The sequence below is a fragment of the Ictalurus punctatus genome, chromosome 5, assembly GCF_001660625.3.
Source record: "Ictalurus punctatus breed USDA103 chromosome 5, Coco_2.0, whole genome shotgun sequence".
In the NCBI taxonomy this organism is placed as follows: domain Eukaryota; kingdom Metazoa; phylum Chordata; class Actinopteri; order Siluriformes; family Ictaluridae; genus Ictalurus; species Ictalurus punctatus.
The window spans coordinates 10,452,779-10,459,911 of NC_030420.2; positions in this window are offsets into that span (position 1 = coordinate 10,452,779).

Genomic DNA, 7,133 nt, shown 5'->3' on the forward strand with positions numbered 1-7,133 from the left:
GGTGACTAGAAACAGGAAATTGTTCAACAATGACTTTCTGTTTCACAGGAGAATAAATATGAGGTAACACATATGCCAAATTTCCTTAGTCATTCATAACAATGGAGAAGACCAAGGAATATAGCTGTGATGTGCAGCAAAAGGTTGTTGAGCTTCACAAAATGGGAAGTGTCTATAAGAAAATAGCACAAGCATTAAAAATGCCCATTTCCACCATTAGCGCAATGATTAAAAAAGTTTCAGTCAATTGAAAATGTTAGGAATCAACCTGGAATTGGACGTGTGTCTATATTGTCTCAACAGACAGGATGGTTCAAGTGGCCATAAAATCTCCAAGGATCACAGCTGGAGAATTGCAGTAGTTAGTTGTGTCTTGGGGTCAGAAAGCCTCCAAAACTACAATCCAAAGTCAGCTGCATCACTACAAGTTGTTTGCAAGGGTTTCAAGAATAAATCCTCTACTCTCATCCAAAAACAAACTCTAGCATCTTCAGTTTGCCAGACACTACTGGAACTTCAAATGGGATCGGGTTCAATGGTCAGATGAAACCAAAATAGAGCTTTTTGGCAACAAACACCAGAGGGAGTTTTGGCGCACGCAGAGAGGTAACCATATGGAAAAATACCTCATGCCCATGATTAAATATGGTGGTGGCTCTTTAATGTTTTGGGGCTGTTTTTCTGCCATAGGTCTTGGACATTTTGTTAAGATACATGGCATCATGGACTCTATCAAATATCAGGAATTCTTATTACAATACAGACTATGCACAGTATAAAACACCATTTCAACCATTTCAGCTTGGAGCAATATCCAATCAGCCAATTGTATAGCAGCAGCACAATGCATGAAATGTTAGGGTTAGGATTTGGCCTCAACAGCATGAAACCATGGACCTACTCTGCCTTATGTCACCAGTTCAGGCTGTTGCTGGTGGTGTAATAGTATGGGGAAGGATTACTTGGCACTAGGTCATTTAATATCAACCAATCACCATTTGAATACCACAGCCTATCTGAGTATTGTTACTGACTATGTGCTTCCTTTTATGTCCACCATTCACCCACCTTCTAATGGCTAATTTCACTATGATAAAGCAGCATGTCGCAAGGCACAAGTCATCTCAATCTGGTTCCATGAACATGATAATGAGTTGTGTACATCAGTGACCTGAATCCAATAAAACATCTTTGGGATGTGGTAGAACAGGAGATCTGCAGCATGAATGTATAGCTGATGCATTTGCAGCAATTATGTTATGCAATCATGTTAACGTAGACCCGAATATCAAAGGAATGTTTCCAACATCCTTTAAAATCCATGCCAGAGAATTTAATTGTGGGAAAAGGGGGGTCCTAACCTGTATTAGTATGGTGTTCCTAATTAAGTATCCACTGTGTGTATACATTGTGTGTGTGTGTGTGTGTGTTCAAGATAGGAATGTTTATATTTCATTTAAAATCTATTTATAAACAGATCATTTGAACCAGTTACGAAAATACATCTGATCTTTAAGATCCCAATCTGCTCTTGGGATCTTAAAGCACAGAGAGCCAAGAGAGAATGTGTATACCTGTGAAAAAGTATTTGATTTCTTCAGTTTTTGTGTATAGTTCATACTAAATAGTTTTAGATCTTCAAACAAAATACAACTTAAAAAAGGCAACCTGTGTAAACACACAATACAACTTTTATGTTTTATTTATTTATTTTATTGAAGCAAAAAAAGTTATCCGACACCTTTCACCAATGTGAAAAATTAATTGCCCCCTTAAACTTAAAATCTGTTTGTGCCACCTTTAGCAGCAATAACTGCAACCAAATGCTTCCGATATCTGGAGATCAGTGTTTCACTTACTTCTAGGACTAGAACTTACTCATGTGCTTTAGATCATTGTCTTTCTGCATAATCCAGTTGTGCTTGAGTTTCAACTTATGTACTGAAGACCAGACATTCTCCTTTAGGATTTTCTGGTAAAAAGCAGAATTCATGTTTCCCTCAATTACTGCAAGTTGCCCAGGCCCTGAAGCAACAAAGCATACCACACCATCACACTTCCACCACCATGCTTGACCGTAGGTATGATGTTCTTCTTGTCGAATTCTGTGTTTGAGTTACGTCATATGTAACAGCACCCCTGTCTTCCTAACAGTTCCACTGTCAACTCATCAATACACAAAACATTCTCCTAAAAGGTTTGAGGATCATCAAGGTGTGTTTTGTCAAAATTCAGATGAGCCTTAATGTTCTTCTTGGTTAGCAATGGTTTTCACTATTCCATGGATGCCACTGTTGCCCATTATCTTTCTGATAGGGGAGTCATGAACAGTGACCTTTATTGATGCAAGAGAGGCCTGTAGGTCCTTTGATATTGTCCTTGAAATCAGTAACAATAACAAATACTTTTTCACAGCACTGTAGGCTTCTGGATTTAAAGCTGTTGAGGGTCTGACTGCTGTCTCAACACAGTTGCTCATACTAAAAAAAATAGCAATCAATGACGGAACTTTCCGCCATGCTTTACTTAAAAAGACAGACCTGAATCACCTCCCATTTTGAAGGAAGTGGGGGAATTCCAAAAGGAGAATGAATAGGAGTGCTAATCTGTCCCTGTGCACTTGCATAGTGTTAATGTTATCATGAACAGACAATGAATATGTTGACTAGACTGTGAGAACTGACTAAAGCAGTCGATGACTATCTGAGACCACATTTCCTTTTAGCTTTGCTCGTAATGATCATCATTATGTGGCAGATAGGACAGTCATACTTGCTCTGTCATATAGCAACAGTCATTGCACAACAGATCCTTTGGAAAGGCATTTCAGTAAATGCCTTTCCTGCCATTTTTTTGTCTTCCTGCTTTCCATGATACCATGTAATTCATCACTGACATGCCAATCATCCATCTTTCTCTCATGATTGGATCCAGATTGTGGCACTAGTTCCTTCTTTGAATGGCTCGCAATACGCAATGCAACCATTACACTCAGAGAGTAAGACACCTTGTCCTTCTTAGTAAGCTTCTGGGTTGCTGAAGATCATTTTACAGGAACAACAACTGAGAGAATGATTAAGTAACTGATCAGAGCCATGGCGCTGTAATTTAGTCACACATCAAAAATTTTAAAATGACATAAATGATGGCTATCCTATATTTCCATGATTTTATAATTGAATAGCTTGGGAGCTGAACCAAATCCAGCTTTGCTAAATTCTTTTCTGGTTCCAGTGGGGTAATTCATTAAGCTCTCTCAGAATAAATGTGTGGATTTAGCTGCATAACCTAATGAGCTCTTTTAACACCAGTGTTTTATGAGATGGTGAAATAGCCCCAAAGAGCATAGCTATCAAAACGCATGCTAGGCAAGTTCAAGGGACTTAACTCAAATTGAATATGAATTGAAAAAGAATATGACAAATTTCTGGGAAGTCTTCTTTGTGATTTAGTTGTTTTCAGAAGGAATGTAGCAGTCTGCATTTGAAAAGGTCCATATGGCCTAGGACGTGGGCTATGCACAGATATGAGATGACAGAGTTCAGTATCTGTTTGTAAATCTTCTCAAGTTCTGGAAATATTTCTATGTTGCTGTCAGCAATTAAATTTACAACCCAGGAGGCTCTGAATGAAAACAGAACGTAAACCTTACAATCAAAGAGCAAGAAGTCGCATCCTGTTTTAGACCCTGCAAATAGCCGCTTGACATCATCTTAGCCAATAAGAAGCCTTCCTGTGAATTAGAGCTCAATTAATAGCTTCCTCCTTCATTTATGTCCCGCCTCCAGCAATAGCCTGTCTTCATGAACTTGCCAGCATGTTTAGCATAGTTCAGTTGACCACAGTAAATTAACATCATTTGTGTCTGCGTATGTTTTTGCGCTGTTTTTTCTTCTATTACTTTTCTTACTGTCAGCTCGTACATGGATAGAGTTTCACAGGTATAATTACTGCTCATTCCTATACACCGGGAGCCAGTCATGTGTTAAAAACAAAACACACAGAGAGAGAGAGAGAGAGAGAGAGAGAGAGAGAGAGAGAGAGAGAGAGAGAGAGAGAGAGAGAGAGTTCAACACCTGTGAGAAAATAATTGCTGAGACCTGACTGGAAAGTCATGCTCAGACAGCCAAAGAGTACTGTGCCAAACAGCATTAACTAATCATTATCTACAGAGGCCTGAATTGAAGAGTCAGTAAAGCAATTCACTAATGAAATGGATCAGAGGATGAGATGTGCACAAAGCACTCAAGCCTGAGTAATGCATCACAGCTGAATATTCATCTGGTGCATTGGCACATACTTCTATAGTGGAGGCGTAAAAGAAACTGGGAAACAGAGAGAGAGAGAGAGAGAGAGAGAGAGAGAGAGAGAGAGAGAGAGAGAGAGAGAGATCGATAGAGAGAGAGAGAAAGAGAGAGGTAGTGAGGTAGAGAATGGGAAGGCGGTTGTTTTTAGAGTAAGCAAACTGTCACAGAGGAGAGAAGACCCTACAAAGTGCTCCATATTAAAACTATTAGCGGGAAAACAGAGATTATTTATGTGAACCTCGAGGTGAAGAGGCTCTTTCTCCTCTTCTCTTTCTGTATTTCTTTCACCACACACACACACACACACACACACACACACACACACACACACACATTTCATATTGTCATTCTCATGTCTTCTAAACAGTCAGTCTAAACAGTGTGTGTTTGAGGTGTAGTGGTGCACTGTTTTGTGAAAAAAAGGTCTACTTAAGGGCATAATTTTCTTCTGTTTTCCCAGACAATGTGTGTGGGTGTGTGACGAGCTTTTGTCTTACTATGCTTGTGAAGACCGTCCACTGATATAATTATTAATGCAGCTAATTAATGTTATACCTACACCTAAATATAACTCTACATTGACATTTTGGCACTTTAGCTTTTAAATAAAAGCTGAAAAAATGCACTTCTTTGTAGGGACCAGGCAATAGGATATTCCTGTCCTTGAGGGGATATTCTGTCCCTTCCAAGCTATAAAAACATGCCCCAAACCCCAAAATAGGAGGGTCAAGTGGTGGGATATATTAGGCAGCAAGTGAACAGTCAGTTCTCGAAGGTGATGTGTTGGAAGCAGGAAAAATGGGCAAGCATAAGGATCTGAGCAACTTTGACAAGGGCTAAATTGTGATGGCTAGATGACTGGGTCAGAGCATCTACAAAATGACAGGTCTTGTGGGGTGTTCCCGGTACGTAGTGGTTAGTACCTACCAAAAAATTTGTCCAGATTTGTCAGAAAAAAATTTGTCAGAACTGGACCATAGAAGACGAGATGGGACCAGGATGCACTATGGGAAGAAGGCAAGCGGTCGGAGACAGTATGATGCTCTGGGAAACCTTGGGTCTTGACATTCATGTGGATGTTACTTTGACATGTACCATCTACTTAAACATTATTGCAGACCAAGTACACCCCTTCATAGCAATGGTATTCCCTAATGGCAGTAGTCTTTTTCAGTAGGATAATGCTCCCTGCCACCCTGCAAAAATTGTTCAGGAATGGTTTGATGAACATGACAAAAAGTTGAAGGTGTTGACTTGGCCTCCAAATTCCCCAGATCTCAATCCTATCAATCATCTGTGGGATGTGCTGGACAAAGAAGTATGATCCATGGAGTGTTGTTTTGGAGGAACAAGGTGGATCTACACAATATGAAGCAAGTGCTGTTAATGTTATGGCTGATTAGTGTAAATTGTGTGTGTGTGTGTGTGTGTGTGTGTGTGTGTGTGTGTGTGTGTGTGTGTGTGTGTGTGTGTTTGTGTGTGTGTGTGTGTGTGTGTGTGTAGCATTTGCTTCAAAGGATGATGTGAATTTTTAAGATTTCTTAAAAGGTGGGGACTTATTGACCCCTAGCTTGTAACTCATATAGATAAATAGAGAGAGAGGGGGAACACATAAACGTTAATTCCAAAGAAGCTGTAATAATAGTTGTTGCATCTCCGCTCTTTCATTGAGTAGGACCATATTTCACACAGCAAGAATTCTACTTCAAAAGACCTGACACTGCAAAAAGCTAAGATGAGGGAGACATGTGGCCCGTTAAACCTGTGTCCCGGAAAACATGGCTAGATTATTGTGTGTCTGAAGCAGCTTTTTGTGCACTATCAAACAATGACAGCTTGGTGCTGCTGTGGTTTAAACTCACAACTTTCTGATCAGTCACCCAACATCTTAACCACTGAGCTACCACTCAAAAAACAAACTCAAGCGTCTTCAGTTTGCCAGACACTACTGGAACTTCAAATGGGATCAGGTTCTATAGTCAGATGAAACCAAAATAGAGCTTTTTGGCAATAAACACCAGAGTTGGTTTTGGTGAACACAGAAAGGTAGCCATATGGAAAAGTACTTCATGCCCATGGTTAAATGTGATGGTTGCTCTGTAATGTTTTGGGTTTTTTTTTTCTATCAGAGGACTTGGACATTTTGTTAAGATACATGGCATCAAGGACTCTATCATATATCAACAAATATTAAATGAAAACTTGATTGCCTCTGCCAAAAAGCATTTAATATGTGCCATGGCTGGATCTTCCAGAAGGACAATGATCCAAAAATTACATCAAAATCAACACAAAAATGGTTTACTGACCACAGAATCAAGGTCCTGCCATGGCCATCCCAGACCCCTGACCAAACCCATAGAAAACCTGTGGGATCCCAATATTATTGGAGGGCACTGTAGACTTGGATTGTTGCTTATTACATTCAATAAACTAGAACTGAGCAATATGTAGACTTGCTGAAGAATTAAACATATCTTTAATTATTGACAAATTCTTTTTCATCTAAAATCATTTTTGCCTCTTCAAAGAAGAGAACATTTGACATTGAAAACGCGAAACTGGAACATTTTCTACTTGCCATCACCCCAGTACCAATAGTACGAGGGGTGCAAAACTACACTGCAAAAAATGACATCTTAGTAAATGGAAATACAGTGGGGGAAATAAGTATTGAACGCATCAACATTTTACATTATTACTCATTTCAAGCTTGTAGTTTTCTTATTCTATTTTCTATTTTGATTCTTTCTAGAAATAAATGTTTAAAATGAGATAAATGATCTGCCAGTAGAAGAAGACTACTTCAAGACAGAGAGTTTTTTC